General features: G+C 40.2%; 1 protein-coding gene across 4 annotated transcripts in view; it reads left to right on the forward strand.

Annotated features, from left to right (window-relative positions):
* The first annotated feature begins 8,853 nt into the window (after window positions 1–8,853).
* Window positions 8,854–15,191, forward strand: part of myocd (myocardin) — a 115,079-nt gene continuing 108,741 nt past the window's right edge. For 3 of the 4 annotated variants that reach the window (XM_027289346.1, XM_027289347.1, XM_027289348.1), the window contains exons 1-2: window positions 8,857–9,044; window positions 9,338–9,346. The gene's annotated coding sequence lies outside the window, so the exon portion shown is untranslated. Of the gene's footprint in view, window positions 9,045–9,337; window positions 9,347–15,191 lie in introns of all 4 variants that reach the window. The other variant, XM_027289345.1, reaches the window with a different exon arrangement.

Genomic DNA, 15,191 nt, shown 5'->3' on the forward strand with positions numbered 1-15,191 from the left:
GAATCACATAATTTGAATTTGTATTGTTCAGTTTGAATCATTACATTGAAAAACTGAATCTGAATTGTAATTTGAAATTGGATTTATTAGATTGGAACTGAACACTCAGTTCTCACAATTCAATTTCAATTTTCTGTGATAAACATCTGGGTAGTTGAGGCAGAGCAATCGAGCGCAGAGCTGCCACTGTCTTAGCAGTGTCTGGGGCAGTTGTCACAGCAACTGCTGTTGTTATGAGCATCTGTTTATTACGTGATTACGTTTTCCTAATCAATCTCTCAACCGCTGCTGCTGTGTGTGTGTATGTGTGTGCCAGGGCAGTTGCCGGTGCCTGCCACGGTGTTGCTGTTATGGGCATTTTTTTTTTTTGACTGACAAGTAGGTGGGCAGTCACCAGTGGTGGACAGTAACAAAGTAAATTTACTTGAGTACTGTACTTAAGTACATTTTTGGAGTATCTGTACTTTACTTGAGTATTACTCCCACGAGCACCCTGAAAAAGCATGACGCCGTATGTAAAGTAGCTTCTGACGTTAGCTAGCCTAATGTTTGTTAAATTGCAGATGAACATTTTAAACTTAATTGTATGAGCGTGTAGTATCATAGTTGCCATTTTTAAACGGTTTAAAAATAGGGCAACTGTTGCAGTGCAGCTGAATGATTAAGTTGACTTTCTGTTTATGTTTTTTATACAATTCATATCAAAGTGCAAGGTGCGGGTTAGGTGTGTGTGTGAGTGTGAGAGAGAGGTTGTGTGTGCGTTAGTGACGTGCGGCTGTCTTTGATGTGGGTTATCCGGCTCATTTTTGGCTGTGATGCAGGATTTAAGTATGTGTTCAAATGTATCTAGAATATATAGAAATTTCATTTCTTGATGAATGCAGCTGAGTCTGTGTTCTGAGACTTCTTGCCTTTATTTGTTTATTTTTGAACTACACTGAACAAAAATATGAATGCAACACTTTTTTTTCTCCCATTTTTCATGAGATGAAAGATCTCAAAGATCTAAAACATTTTCTATATACACAAAATAACCATTTCTCTCAAATATTGTTCACAAATCTGTGTAAATCTGTGATAGTGAGCACTTCTCCTTTGCCGAGATAATCCATCCCACCTCACAGATGTGACATATCAAGATGCTGATTAGACTGCATGAATATTACACAGGTGTGCTTTAGGCTGGCCACAATAAAAGGCCACTCTGAAATGTTCAGTTTTGTTTTATTGGGGCGGTCAGAAAACCAGTCAGTATCTGGTGTGATCACCATTTGCCTCACGCAGTGCAACACTCCTTCGCATAGAGTTCTGGTTCAGATCAGGTTGTTCATTGTTCAGTTTCATCACACAGCACAATGCCACAGATGTCACAAGTTTTGATGGAGCGTGCAATTGGCATGCTGACAGCAGGAATGTCCACCAGAGCTGTTGCCCGTGACTTGAATGTTCATTCCTCTACCATAAGTCGTCTACAAAGGCGTTTCAGAGAGTACATCAAACCGGCCTCACAACCACAGACCATTTGTAACCACAGCAGCCCAGGACCTCCACATCCAGCATGTTCACCTCCAAGATCGTCTGAGACCAGCCACTCGGACAGCTGCTGCAACAATCGGTTTGCATAACCAAAGAATTTCTGCACAAACTGTCAGAAACCGTCTCAGGGAAGCTCATCTGCATGCTCGTCGTCCTCATCGGGGTCTCGACCTGTAACGACTTCAACCTCTAAATGACTTGAGTGGGCAAATGCTCACATTCAATGGTGTCTGGGACGTTGGAGAGGTGCTCTCTTCACTGTTCAGGGCAGATGGCAGACAGCGTGTGAGGCATCGTGTGGGTTTGGTTTTCTGATGTCAATGTTGTGAATCGAGTGGCCCATGGTGGCGGTGGGGTTATAGTATGGGCAGGCGTATGTTACGGACGACGAATACAGGTGCATTTTATTGATGGCGTTGTGAATGCACAGAGATACCGTGACGAGATCCTGAGGCCCATTGTTGTGCCATTCATCCACGACCATCACCTCATGTTGCAGCATGATAATGCACGGCCCCATGTTGCAAGGATCTGTGCACAATTCCTGGAAGCTGAAAACATCCCAGTTCTTGCATGGCCAGCATACTCACCGGACATGGATCGGCGTATACGACAGCGTGTTTCAGTTCCTGCCAATATCCAGAAACTTCGCACAGCCATTGAAGAGGAGTGGACCAACGTTCCACAGGCCACAATCAACAACCTGATCTGAACCAGAACTTTATGCGAAGGAGATGTGTTGCACTGCGTGAGGCAAATGGTGGTCACACCAGATACTGACTGTTGCCCGTAAATTGAATGTTGCAGCTGCCCCAGACACCACTAAGGCAGTGGCAGCTCTGCGCTCGATTGCTCTGCCTCAACTACCCGGATGTTTGTCACAGAAAATTGAAATTGAATTGTGAAAACTGAATTTGAATTGTGAGAACTGAGTGTTCAGTTCCAAACTAATGAATTCAATTTCAAATTACAATTCAGATTCAGTTTTTCAATTCAATGATTCAAATTGAGCAATTCAAATTCAAATATAAATGATCCAAATTCAGTTTCGGGTGGCACATATTTCAGCCCATAACCCTGTATCTAAAAGTGCTTTTGGATCCCACCACACAGCAGCTTTTTTTCTGTTCTTTTCTATGAGACAGAAATGATAAGCAGGCCCTTTAACGCATTGCGGCCATTATGATCCACAAAATATAAATGTACCCGTTTTGGTTTCAGATATTCTCAAATGCGAACAGAGTGCACATTATTTATATCTGGGCTCCCACTTTTACAGATTAAATGTCACAAACTTAACAGATCAATATTTGGCGACTGTATATCACAATGTAAAACACAGCTGACATACAGTAGCTATTAATCTCTCTGTCCACTACATCTCACGCTCCAAAAACACTGTCACCGCATTTCCAATGAAACCAGTGGTTACGCTTCATCTTCATCCAAGCTGTCAAAAAAATCTTTTTTGAGAAAGAACTGGAACTGTTAATAAACAAGGGAATGAGAGTTTTCCTCTATCTACATGATGTGGGAGCCATGGCATAGCCTCAAAGCATTCTGAGGAAAGAGACCCTGATATCCTGTACCCATGCTTAACACCAAAGCAGGAAGTTTTTCCTCAAATAATTCAAACAGACGTTTTTTATCGTCTAATCTCAACTGTAGTTTAATGGCTCCAAAACCAAGGCCTTCCCCAAGCTTTAACCGTGCTGTAATTCATCTGAATCTCCAAATATGGAGGTAACAGAACGTAAATACATTTCTATCAAACAAATCTTGTGGATGTGAGAGGTTTTCACATACTGGCTGAGCAGTGACTTAAACTTTGACCCTTCCTTTGTGATGTTTTTTACCATCTTGTGTAATAGCACCCTTTATCTAATAGTGCTAACTTGTGTACCCTCCTTGCCTTTCTTGGAGAAATGTTCCCATTGGATGGACAGATGTGAAATACTTTGATATTTAACCCTAACCGTTTGATCAAATCATGAGGTAAGATAATTAGACCAGGTCTTCCATAACTTTATCAGCCTCAAACATTTGTCTATAAAGCGTAGGAGAATAGGAGTGTCAGGATTCAGCTACTGTTCCAATGATGCTGCCTCACATTTTATCCACTCTTGTCTTCTGCAAGTCTGGTGGAATTACAGATGTTACGGCAGCCTGAAACCAGACTGATCCTAAACATTATCTGCAGAATATGAGATTTTGAACCCTCTACGAAACGCCCTTGGACAGATGTAACATGTTAACAGAATATAGAAAATAATAAAACGATGAAATGCGGATAAAAAATGGACAGAAAAGTCTTGAAAGCACATTGGTTTTGTCATCAACCTAATTGCAATTAATTCTGACATTTCTAACAACAGTATGTATTATCTGTCATTCCAGTGGAAGAATGATGTGTTTTCCAGCGAAATGCCTGGTAGAATGGGTAAACAATGGCAGAAGAAATGACTTTTTATAGTAATGTTGTTAACAAGGAGATAAGGGCCAGAAATCTAAGCATGTTGGACAGTGCACTGTCCACAATGTGGGAGTAGTCTGGTGGGCGAGGAGAGGGTCGTCAAAGGGAAAGCAGTCATCTGTGTGAGTGCAAAGAGACAAAACAGATATAAATACAGCAAACTTCTCTAGGGACAAGTTAATAATCTCAAATCTTCAACCTTGAACTTTCATTATCTCTTAACAGTTGTGATTCAGAGGCGGCAACATGGACTGTATTGAAAGTAGGAACGTGAGGAGCATGGAGGAAAGCACTTGATGGGAGTGTTCCCATTTTCACTCCTTAAAGCACACTGTAACTGTTCTACCATTAAATAATCTTAAATAATTGTTCTACTCTGACTTGTAATCAGGTGTCTCTGGTGTCTCTGTCATTCACACACCCCCATTCACCTGTTTCTGCACACCACCAGCTATTTCACTGAGTTTGTTAGCCAGGCTGCTCGGACTGTGGGCTCAGAGTACCAGGGGAGTGTTAGTGTTTGTACTACAGGCCTGTGGTGCAAGAGAATGTTGACGGGGATTGGAGCTGGTGCGTGCCACAACTGGAGCTGGGCAAGCAGGCAATGTAACTGGGCTCAGCAGCCTCTATGGACATAACGGAGGAAGCTAAGAAGAGAAAAGTAGAGAGTGAGGGAGCAAGAGGCCTCCGGACAAGAGTAAATGTGGGACTGACTTTTAGTGGTTGGTGAGAGCTTGGTGAAATAAAAGGCTGAAAGACAGACGCTGAGCTGGGCTGACTGCTGTTGGACTAGTCAGTAACATTAGCTGACTGCTATGTCTAGTTTTGTTGACCTTGCTTGATGTTTGGCTGTTAGCAAAGGTGTCAACTCGCTAGTTTTTGATCATCAGTAATATAATCGTGACAAATACACATGTACAGCTGTTCATATTTACCATATACTATATTTAAATTAAATGTATTATAGGGCATCATACTGTTTGTACATATAGTATCCAACAAACATTTTGTCAAAAAATATAAAACAAATTTAAGAGCTTTTTAAATCAGTTATTTTTCTTTTTAAGATTTAAGCTTGTAAGTCTTCTACAATACAGGCTTTTTTTCCCCCCCATTGTGAGCCCAGACAGGCGTCAGTGAGTCAGTTTGCTTATCTATGTCTGATGTTGTTCTTAAGTGCTACCTTCATGTCATCTTCAACAGTCACAAACATGACCTGATGGGTGTTGTGTGCCTTTGTTTATTTTAAAGTGGTTTGTTTTATTTTATTTTATACAGTCCATAAAAATTAAACATTGCATTTATTTTTATTTTTTTACGGATTTCTTAGAAGAGTGAACATGAAAATAAATGGGTTCAGCCAAAAGACAATGAGTGGAAAAACACAATGAATGCCATGTATCTAAGTACATGTACTCAAGTACTTAGTTATACAGTACCTGTACTTTTCTTGTGTTTTTCCATTTCTTACTGCACTGCAAAGCTTTCAGTAGGGAAGTATTATACTTTTATATATAATATTTACACCACTAAAGAATGGAAATGACTTGTGGTACTGGCCACTGCCATGTTGGTAGCCCTGGATAATTGGCGAGGGTGCTCAGACAAGCCATCTGTAACAGCACCCACCTGTGACTTAAAGGGACAATGCTCTTAATTCTGCATAACTTTAAGCCTTAATATCATTTGAACAGGTAAGTTGTATAATAATTCACCCTCAGTACAGTTGTCATGAACGGTGAAATTAGCTATAGAGACCAAAACTGTTTTTTGTACCAGGCTGTAAACATGTTTATTTCTGCTGTGAAGTTGGACATTTTAACATGGGGACTTATGAAGACTGACTCACTTCTGTAGCCTGTGCCAAGTTTGAGAAACTGCAGTATCTTCCACTTCCATGTTGGCTTCACTTCATAGCCACAGAGGTTGCCACTTAATTTATGCACAAACCATCATAAATACAGCGCATGAAATATGATGCATTGTTATAGCCATCAGTATATAAAGAATTTCATCTTGCAATATGAAAATTAATCATCAATGCATTAGTAGAGATATCTAACAACATAATATTAAATTAACAGGGAGCATCTTTCAGCATACCTTTTAGATTTTTTTGAGATTTGTGCATCCTTTAAAGGCAACTGAGATGCACTTACTTCATCCCACTACTTGAAACTTCTCAGTCTAGTTGTACTTGTTAGGTCATTGTCATTAATAAGTCTGTTAATAATTACTATGTTTCTGACAACACTTGAAGACAGCATGTATTGGTTATCATTCCAGTGGCATTATGTGTTTTCCAGTGAAACCAATGGCCACTTGGGTCAACATCAGCAACACAAATGACTATGTATAGTAAACTTACTTACAAGATGAGACACCCACATCAGCTTTAATGTTGCTATTTAGTCTCAAGAGTTGTTAACATTATTGTGGAGGAGGGCGGATTCCAAGCCAGGGGATTCTCCCCTCTAAAGTATCTCATATCATGATTATAATCTTCCCACCTCCTCATCATCTTTGTATATTTTTTCTCCCCCAGCGTTTTTGCATTGTGTGTACTCTTTTCTGCACCACATTTCAGTTAAGAGTCATGTTTTTTATACACTTTTAGTAAATTCAAACAAAATACAAGAAACCTGGCATGCAATGTTCCAAATTGCAATATTTACCACATGCCATATACCACTAAATACTTCCACGGTGAAGCATTGTTGGTCCACATATGTTTGTCAGATTCACTGAGTCTCTAAAATGAAATTGTGAGTAATATTTGCGGTAAAAAGATGAGTGTAAACACATGATGCAGTGCTCACAAGAATACTTGAGGAGAGTGGTCTTGTAAGGACGTTATTCTTGCTGAATGTGTTTATCTATTTTAAGAAGTGACACATCCTCCCTGTGTTTCCCTGCGTGTACATACTTGTGCTTTGATGCATGCAAACTAACACCATTGTTTATTACAGCTCTTTAGAAAACTAATAAAACACATGAAGTGTCCAAACAAGCAAACTAATAACCCAGTTATATGAAGGTTTTAGAGTCATCACCAAGAACCAGATTAAAGCGGTATATAAACACCATATCCATGTTTCTGATCTCTGCATTGTGCTACCTGAAATGATCTAGAAAAGGAAAATAAAAGTGAACATCATTGTAATGTGGATGCTTGTAGCGTCGCTCTCCTCTTCTGTTACTTCTAATGATGATTACACAGAGAGGCTGAATCCTGCAGAGAAGTTTATAAATCTGTGTCCAGGCAGCCAGAAACTAAACTAGGTTCCTCTCAACCATGAGGTCACTTAGTAACAAGAGAAATGGCTTGGATGTGGAGGAGAGCGGGTTGTAACTGTCATATTTAAAGAGCTAAGTGTAAATGTAACCGGGTAGTATTAGGGACGGCCTGAACTCGTTTGTCTCTATAAGACAGACACCGAATTTGAACCATTGTATTTCTTCTTCCTTTTATATTAAAGCCGAATCTAGTCTGCTAAGTCTGCTAACTGTCATTTAGGGTCTTATGTTCATGTTAGTACTGATTTAAAAAGTATTAGAAATTAGTTTCAATCCAATTTTGAATTATTGTCATTAAATGCTTCCCTAACTCTAACCCCATAACCTGGTTCATAGAACCGCCCCATGATCGACTCTTTTGTTCTGTATTGTTCCGGCATCGCTCCCAATATCACCTGCAAATATTTAAATATGTAATCTTTTCTGCAATAGAAGAAGTAAAGTTACATAATGTTGCTTTGACTTTTATTCAAACAACACAGGAACAACTATCACCAACTCTCAGCTGGTGAAAAGAAATCCCTGGGTTAGATGTGAAACTATTCTGGTAAAATGACATGGTTTCACTGCTGCCCCGTCCACAGCAGGATGTTAGCCTCTTAGCCTCCATGCTGGTCCTGCGGAGGGAGATGTCAAATCAAACTCTAGTCTGCCATGCCTACACGGCCTAGAGAAATGGTTTGAACTAGGTTTTCTAATAGTTATGAATGTTTACTTTCACTCAGATATCTGTGGATGCTTAATGAGATGCTCAGCTTTGAGAACATGTCTGCATTTACAGACACTAGCAGCATCAATAATCCCATATTTAGTAATGTAACATGATGGACTTTCCTACAGTTGCTGATTCACACTGTGAGAAATAAAACACAGTCTGATCATGTGTAGTACATGTGTTTAAGAAAAAAAAAGCTAAACTGTAAAAATGTGGTCTTTCTCTTCTTGGCAGCTTCACGTGCATTACCACCAACAAATCTGGATGGGCTCTCCTCCAGCCTGTCTGGACTGGAGTCCAGATTGGCCTTTAGAATAGATTATTGTCCATGTGATCTAACAATTAGATTAGCGATCTGGCTAACAGGGATGCATATAAGTGGCTAAATTGTAAATTCAAGTGTGTGCAATCACATCTGGATTTCTTCCAGACACTTGAAATAAGAAGTATAAATGGCTTCAAAGACACACCTGCACCGCCCAGATGATCTGTAACCCTGTGTATCATTTCATTGTTTTTGGGAAACTTTATTAGCATGCCGACAGTAGAGGGATGACTTGAAACAGGAAGGTTGCAGATGGTCTGCACCTCTAGCCCTTTATCAGATACATCCCTACGTCTCTGCCACAAGGCAGAGGTATAGGATTGTGTCTTTACTTTCCCAATGGGCGCGCCATGACTAATATTCCAAGAGATATTCAGCTGCTGTCATTTCCATTGATAGCGACACTTGCAGCAGGAAGGAAGTGTCACTGTCAAATGTGCATTATGCAAAGCAGTGTGGTGGCAGGCTGTGATGCTTTGCATGCTTTACGGTTGTTGGATATGAGAGCAGGCAGCGGTGGGTGTGAGGACGCTCAAATTCTCTCCTCTGGGTAATTACTGTATAGGAAATTGGACGTAAAATGTTTGAATAATCACATATCTGAGGTGAGTTATGGACGGAGCCTACAGTAGTGAAGTAAATTAAAACAAGTGAATCCAATTACTGTTTATGGAAAGCAGCTGCCCGAGCATATGCTGGTGAGTGAAACTATGAGACTAATGTTGAAGTTTCCAGCTCTGCTTGTCTGTACAACACGATGGCTATTTGAGTCTTTCATCTGTGCACAAATACAGACTGACAAGCCAAGAGACTTTAGACAAAACTCATGTCGTTTGTTGTGTTTGGTAGAAATTGCAGTCTTATAGTCTTGCATCTGAAAAACTGAAGTCAATTGTCTTCCTTTTATTTTTTTTCATTTTGGTTAACTCACGCTCCATGAGGGTATTCTGATGTCATAACAGCACGATAACCCGCCTCTGTGGATTTACAGAAAAACAAGGTTAGTGTTTGCTTGCAGTTGGGTACAAACCCTCTTATCCGTGTGTTTATTTACGTACACTGAATCAATTCATCTGCGATACAGCCAACAGTCATGTACTGGATAAGCTTTCGTTTCAAAACATTTGGATTCAATTATCATGGGGATATGATATCCAAACAATCTGGTTTCTTCCATTAATAACATGATTGCAGCATGGCAGTGCGAGCTAAGGCTGCAGCGTTTTCATATATTTTTGTGGATTTGGAACTTGTTTACTTACTATTATGGGCATGAGGCAAAACCTAATTTAGAGCAATGATACAGTTTACGTTTTGGTGTTTGAAAAGATCTCTGTGAGGAGCGAGTGTCCCGGTTCCACACTAAAGAACAAACAATACCCGTGTGACTTTTTCCACAATAAAAGATTTCTCACTTGCTACAGCCTTTTGCAGGTCAGTGCCGTCGACATTGAGGAAAAGGAAACGGGGCCAAAGCTTTTGTGTAACTGATAACTGAAGCACTGTACATTAAGGAAATGTAAGCAGTGTGTTACTTTACAGATAAAGCACTACAGAGCATGATGGTCTATTTATAGGTATTAACCGTGGTGCAAACCGTGTTTTTCTCCTCCTCCAGATTACAGTTTTGCATAGCAGGGCAGCAGTGTTCCTTTTGGCACCTGATTTTATTCCATTTTTTAGTCTTTTAAAGGGAAACTTTGGTATCCTTCAACCTGGACCCCATGACATTGTATTCAAGTGACTAATGGGGACAACACTTCCAGTATTGAGTGAGAGGACTGTAGCCTACAGCCTGAAGCCTGAAGCTGGCTGCAATGTGTAATCCAGGGATGTCCAAAGTACGGCCCGGGGGCCAGTCATGGCCTGTGGTCAGATTTCATGCAGCCCGAAGCTTCATTTTTATAATATATTATTTATAGCCTGCTAGGATTGTCAGATACTGTATGGCTGGAAGATTAGTTTTTTTGTTAACATATCGAAGCATCTGAACCTTTAAGGATATAACTGCTGGTTTATATATCTGCAGATGTAACACAACATATTACTTTGTGAATGGTTTTGTTAAAGACAGGAGCAAGAGTGATACGTTTTAAACTTAAATGTTAACAGACTTTGCATTACTCATAAGTCATGTTTAGAATGAACATGAGGTTCAGATTTGTATCAGCTTCATTCACTTTAACGTGTTCCACACAGTTTATTCTGTTATCTGACTCCAGATGTGAAAAAAGGCAGAACTGGTCGTTTAAAAAAAAGTGATAATGGTGACAATAAAAATAAAATTGTTACAGAACATTTGTATGTAACTTTTATTGGTATTTTTAACATTTTTTAAATGTTAGTATTGGCCCCCAGGCATCTTCACATTGTCAAATCTGGCCCCCTTTAAAAAAAGGTTTGGACATCCCTGGTGTAATCCTATGGGTCAAATGCACAAAGTACGTCCATCAAAAATGCTTCTTTTTGCTACTGTTCAGACTCACATTGTTGTTGTAGGTAAAGAATTATGGAAATGACCCTATAAAGATAGACCTATTTGTTCCCACCAGGCATGTCTCTGTCATCTTGTTGCCATTTTAGTCCATTCTCCACAAACCCAAACCAGACTGTGTTTACTTACTCAGATTTGATCATTATTCCCTGGTCTATGTGTTTCTAAATATGTAACCATGTAGTTACATTGTTTCCCTTTTGGCAGTTTGCGCAGGGTGTCTTATTTTGAAATTCGACTGTATTCTCTATGCCGTTTCTGTGTCTGACTTCCTGTCAGCTCCAGCTGCTCCGTGCAGATTGACGCACGTGGAACGTGTCGCATCCGTGCCTGGTGGAATTTGGCCATAAGATCCTATTTGTTTAACCAGAACGAGATGTTATATCACTCTGTTCAAAGCCAAGAGACTCCATTGACAAAAACAGTCATTTACCTTGCATAACACAGGAGTAGTTAGCCCACTTCTGCCTCTATTGGTTAGTTTGTGACTCTGGTGTTTAAAAGTTTTTTGAACTCACCTCATACTCATACTTTATGTAATCATTTCAAACAGACCTTGTTATTCTTTAAAAAATATAATATGTAAATCTAATAAGAAACTTTGAGAGGCAGATAAATTGAAGTGGGGTTGTCCATTCGTCATTCGTCCGTTTTTCATTTCATCATACATTTCATCATAGCTTTCATTTTCAAGGGTTACTATTTATTTACTTTTCAGCTGCTTTTTATTCTGTATCATATTTTGTCACTTTGGGAGCACCTGAGCTGTGTGTACATACTGTATGTATGTGTGTGTATTTGTAGGACTTCCATTGGCTGAACTATTCTCCAGGGAGTTTGTCTTTTAGATTTAGTGCCTGTGAATTCCTCCGAGTTGAAGTAACAATATTGTTTTGTTTCTTTTCTCCAATCCGAGAGCAGACCGGGAAGTTGACACTTGATTTAGGGCCAAAATGTCTGAGCTAATTCATTAGAAGTTTTTATATTGAAGATATATCTGAGAAAAGGTCACTGTCTGTGTTAGGTTCATCTTTCCTCTCATGTTGTGACCTACTGTAGATAAAAGCATGCAGCAGTCACAGTGTCCAGTTTCACCTGGAGGCAGATCATACAAATGCCAGATCAACAAATCATTTAAATAGGTCGGGTATATTGTCAGTTGTTAGGGCTTAGGTTGAGTGCTGTGATCGTATTTCAAAGAGACCTCTTCTCTAAACTGGTTCTGATCATCAGCACCTATAAGATGACCTGGTGTTAGAAGGCTAGACCAAATTTTGGCCTGTTGGTCATCTTAACCTGCTAGTACTAGTCATCTTTATAGTGCCCTTACATCTAGGATTGTATTTTGACCTGCTGGTGTAACGTATCAGCCACTCCGTGCCAAAAAGCCCTACAGTGTGTCCTGTTATCTGCCTCTGATAAAACTCTCTCTTTGGTTTCCCTCAAGACACACTCATGTTCACTTAACACTCACATGTGTTGATGTTTCCTCTCTTTTTCCTTAAGTCCTGTGCATTAGTCTGGCAGTGTGTGACTCGCTGGAGGCTGTTTATTGAGGTATAGATGTAAGATTAGAGCCATGCAAACAACATGGTAATGATATATGGGTAATGGGTATAGTAAGTCAAACTGCTGTCAGTATTGTGATGTCTACAATCTGAGGATGATGAAAATGAATACAGTACGTGTCAAAACAGCTCATTAAAATGAGGATTGTACATGAATTTAACATTGGTCTAAAGAATGTTTGTCAGAATGATGTCATCGAGTGTGCAGATTGTGTTGAGGGCAATCATTTACAGAACTTTCACATCATGGAGGATTATATTATAGTCTTTAAACATGCATCTAAAATGGTTGTGTTATAAAAATGACAAAAAAGAGCAAATATATTGAATGAAATGATCAAAGAAATACAAACAAAACAACAAAAAGTACAGCTGAGGATGATGGGAAAATGTTTAAATGTAGTTTGTAGGAATTTGGTCATAAAGTGTTGGACAAATTAAAAGTTTGACATAAGGAATTTTGTTACACAGAACCATTTTGGAACGTGCAGGAGCTTTTAAAAAAACACTGGCCAGGTGATTGTCTATTAACATCTATCTCAGTCAAACTTCAACCAATCAGATCAACGTGTCACTTGGTAGATTCCAGAAAAGTCTTCAGTGACGTTCTTTGCTCTTTCTTCAGTGAATAAACATTGCATTCTGATAGAACTCTAATGCTATGCTAACCTCTTCAGCAGCTACCATTGTTGTTTTTTGTATGAATAGTTGCTTCTCGCTGTGTTACACTTAGCATCAGCGCCGGTCCTGGCCACATTTGCGCCCTGGGCGAACACCCCCCCCCGAGGCGAACATTTTTTCGTGCGCCCGGACGGCCGCCCGTGCGCCCCTGGATGCGCCGTGCGCCCCGGGATGCGTGCGCCCCCCTCGGTCTGTCCGACGCCCCCCTCTGCCTTGTCAACACCACGCTCCCGGGGCGCCCGCTCCGCTAACTTAATGAGCGGTATCGAAAATTACCGAGGTTTTTTGCTTTTTTGGGCGTTCGTGCGCCCCCCACGGAGAATGCGCCCTGGGCGGCCGCCCACATTGCCCATAGCTAGGACCGGCCCTGCTTAGCATTAAACCAAACCTGTGGCTGCCAGTAGTTCCTTATAATATGATTGGTCCAAACCAATGCAATCCTCTTGTGACCCTAACCCTTAAACCAGCTGTGAGCTCAGCAAGCTTTATTTTAAAAGTATAACAGGAAATTTCAGATTTATTATTTCTAACTTGTGCCAAGTGAGGCAAAGCGTGACACTGCCACAGTGTATTACATGTTTTGGTGTGATACCAAGTTGCGACACTGCTAGAGGTAAGGTAACAATTAAAGATTTATTGCATATGGATGCATAATCTGCATTCAGTTAGTTTAACTGTGGTTAAGTTGGGCATTGGCATGGTTCACGTCCTTTGTTTCACCTCCTATTGACAATTCATGCGGCTTAATGCCACCCAGACTGGCTGCATGTTACTGGTTTGCTCATGAATTAGTACTTGGACACATCTTACCACATGTGTCCAATTAGAGTTCCAGTAAACTGAATTGGCGCACACATCCTACATAATTTGTGTTCCTGAAATGCAGCCTATGGGTTTCCTATGATGTCTAATTACATTGTAAGACACGAGTAATTGCAATAATAAGTAATGTGTTTAGATTATGCAGAAGTCGACCCAGATGTAAAACATCTGTTTTGATCCTGCAGTTGTGCTTTTGTTACTCTACATGGTATTGTGAGACTTGCTGTCAAGTTTGTTCATATCTCTTATGTAAATTTCAGGCTGAATGCATGCGCTAATAGCCACATCTCTCTTCTACCTTGCGTACATATTGTAAATTCAAAGTGAAATGAATTGCATTGTCCCATGTAAAGCAGGGAGTTCTTTTGGCGTGTTGGCAGGATGGAGTCACACAGTAGCATTATTGTACTGCATAATGGGCATGAGGCTGTTAAAAGAGATGAGGCTTTTAGATCTGAGTCAGCACGCTATCAGTGAATCTTTGCTTTACATGTTTCATGAACCAACGCATAGAGCGTATAGATAGGAGGATGCCACCTGCCCAGTCATGTAAGAACATCAGAGGGAAAGAGGAATGATCCCCATGATCAACAGCAGGGCTGCTAAAGCAAGGAAACAAGAAGACTGAAGTCTAGACGGACATTTAGTGATTCGGCGTCAGGAAAGAGAGGGAGAGTAATGATATCAAACCAGAGATAATCCACAGCGTTCAGCGTTTGACCTGAGCTAAGCTTCTCCAACCACACAGGTACGTCTTAAGTGATGAACACAGATGTTTTCAGGTGATCTTACACTCTGTGTTTTTGTTGCTTAGCGTTGCTATGTCAAAGCATGTAATTAAAGCTTACAATAGATCCAGGATGAGCAGTAGCCTTCTGGTGCCTAATATGGACTCTGGCCTTCGATTGAAGGAGTCAGATTTTGATGTAGCGAGTAAAACATTTGGAATGAAGCTTCAAAAAGACGCAGAGATAAAGTTACAGACAAATCTGGCAGGTTAAGCAACACTTTTGCGATCTTTAATGAGTTTATTCTGCTGCTGTGCGCAAAATGGTTTTAAGATGTCATTATGAATTCTTGCTGTGGAATCTGTCTAATACTTTGGTGGGTTTGTGACATGGCTTAAAGGGATTGAGTTCATGAGATGTAATCCACGTTCAGGCTGAGATGATTTCTAGTCTTTTAACCTTTCATTGAGCGCTCAGCGCTCCCTGACATTCACATTCATACCTGTTGCAAAGTATTCAGCGCTGATTCGCTTCGACTTCAAAGGCTCAGAT

This window comes from Larimichthys crocea, chromosome XVI, assembly GCF_000972845.2.
Source record: "Larimichthys crocea isolate SSNF chromosome XVI, L_crocea_2.0, whole genome shotgun sequence".
In the NCBI taxonomy this organism is placed as follows: domain Eukaryota; kingdom Metazoa; phylum Chordata; class Actinopteri; family Sciaenidae; genus Larimichthys; species Larimichthys crocea.